The sequence below is a fragment of the Phalacrocorax carbo genome, chromosome 7, assembly GCF_963921805.1.
Source record: "Phalacrocorax carbo chromosome 7, bPhaCar2.1, whole genome shotgun sequence".
Lineage (NCBI taxonomy): Eukaryota > Metazoa > Chordata > Aves > Suliformes > Phalacrocoracidae > Phalacrocorax > Phalacrocorax carbo.
Window position 1 is genome coordinate 22974276 of NC_087519.1, and position 2625 is coordinate 22976900.

A 2625-nucleotide genomic window follows, 5' to 3' on the forward strand; every position below is an offset into this window, starting at 1 on the left:
TGAGGGCTGTGCCTCATAAAACAGCACAGCAGCTGCAAGGAAAACCCTGTGCAGGAGGAAAGCCACCCTGACCTCACCATCATCAGCGTGGAGCTTGGCCAGACTAAGTGGATGCTGTTGCCATGGTGACGGTGCCCACGGAAGAGAAATGGGGTCTGGTGTTCTCACATACAAGGATGCTGGGACTGGGGAGGATGCTGGGACTGGGGAGGATGCTGGGACTGGGGAGGATGCTGGGTGGGAGCGGGAGGTCGGGCATGCAGCCATCCCTGGTTTCCCCATTCTGCTGGGGAAACCCCTCCCCAGGCTCTTCCTGGCCAGAGCACAGAGCATGTGTCTGATCACAGCAGGGCTCTACTAAACCAAAGGACAAACCTCGGTATCCTGACGCCCTCCAGATGGTGATGCAGCCCCAGAGCTGGGTGCCCCCACCCCGGTTCCCCTGCCCTGCTGCAAGCTGGGACCTGGGTGTCTGCTTTAGCAGTGCCCCTGGGAGACTGAGCTCCAGCAGCAGTCTCATGCTCCCTGTGAAAGGGTCCTAAGGTGGGGCCTGAAGTCAGGTCAGGGCTTTCCAACACAACACACCTGAATGTTCCAGCTATGTCTGCAGTGGCCCTGTCAGCCAGGGACAGTGACTGAGGTTACAAATGGGGTTGCTCTTTCATTTCCCCTCAGGTTTGCAGCCCAGGACAGAAGACCTCACTCCCTCTTCACAGAATGATGGAATTATAGGAGGTGGAGGCACTGACAGACAGCCTAAAATGAAAGAAGGGGGAAAAGGAACACAGCAGAACCTCTGTGTGGAGGAGCCTGGGGCAGTCCAGTGAGTGTTTGTTCTTCCCTTGCCTGGAGCCTACTAAGTGTGAGTGCCACTGATTTGGATTAAGTTAACGTGAAGATTTTATTGCTGCATCTCCAGCATGTCTCATTTCATTCTTTCAGCCTTTGCAGCAGCGGGGTTGCTGCAGGATATTGTAACCAGGGCTGTCCTGCGTCTGGTTCAGGTGTTGAGGATTTGCAGATACTAGAGCAGTGCTGCATCTTGTCTCCAAGGCTGGCAGTGGTGTTGCCGGTGCATTTGTGTGTCAAACAAAAGGGCTGTGCTTAAACCGCCACCAAGACCAACCTTTGCGGGCAGAGCACCCTGCAGCATCCCCTTAGCCAGTGGCCACTTCGCAGCTGACTGAGGGTGGGATGTCCTGAGACAGATGGGTTGGGGAACAGAGAATTTCCTCCTAATAAATTATCAAGGAAAATTAGCATTTACTCTAAATTGCAGCCCTATGGAAGCTATTGTGCCTACAGAGAGGAAGGTCTGGAGGAAAGGCAGTGTGTACTGGAAGAAGGTGAGGAAACAGGAGCTGACAATGGGAATTAACTGGAAAAAGCTGATTCTCATTTACTGAAGGACAGAGACTAGGTTATTGCCCTACCTATTTTGCTACCAACCCTGCCTGTGGAGGGGAAAATGAGTCAGGCACCTGTGCATGTAGGGAGATCTGTCCTGATCCGGAAGCCTCTCTCAGCTGGTGGCGAACACCTGCCCCACAGCAAGGTGGCCCAGCAACACTCAAAGTAGGCCGAATCCTTCTTTAGCAAATAACCCTTCATTAGATTTTAGTCTGTCTCCCTGGTGCTCTATCACATTCAGGCTTTTCCTGCCTTTTCAACAGGCAGGTGTGCAGTCTGGATCTGCGGGTGTTTGCCACTCTTTCACTCTTACGCTTATGTTCTTTTTGCCACTTCTCTGTATTGTGCCTGCCAAGGATTGGCTTTCCTTTTCCAAACCCACTGGTGCTGCCTCTGCCCATGTCCTGCATGTTTGCTTGCTAGGATGATTGTCCCCTTGACTTCCAGGGTGTTCATCATGCTGGAGAGCTGGCAAGCCTTTTTGGAGGCAGGAATTTTGCTGTGCCTGCTTTTGGAAGGTTCTAGAGAGTCACACTACAGCTCAACATTTGACTTTTAAGCGTCACACAGACTGTGTGCATTCATACCCCTGTGTAGTAAGGAGAGACATGTAACCTGGCTGAAGCCTGTGTTGGGTTAGGAGAGACCTGGCCCTGCAGGAAAGTTGTAATGGTTTCACATTTTTGGCAAAGGCAGTTTAGTTAAATCATGTTGAGCCCCTACAGGAATGCATTTATTTGAGATGAACCGTGACATGAGTTGTTTTAAATCCAGGCTCAATTAACAAGGTAGCTGTTCTTAACAGGGAAAAAAACCTGCAAGTGTTGCATGAGTTTATCAAAGATGTTTGAGGCAACCCCTTGCTTCTGTGTTAGAAGCCAAAGTGCTATCAAGGAAAGCCACAGCTAGGCATGGACAAAAAACCTATAGGTTGCAGCTTGAGTTCTTTACTGAACTGCTGCTAACAGGAAAGCAGCACTAATGGTGGGCTCTCTAGTCTAGGCTGAAGAGAAACAACTTATTCTCTTCCAGGTGGATGCAAAAATGGTGTAGGCTGTGGGTTTGCTTTGCAGCCTTGTTTACTGGCAAGTCATGGCTGCCCTCTAGTGTCCCTGTGCCGCACTGCCCGGCGGCACAGAACGGCTCAAGTCCCACCAGGTATGACTTCCACCTGTGGTAAAATAGGCTACGTGATAGACATCTCTTAAAACTGTC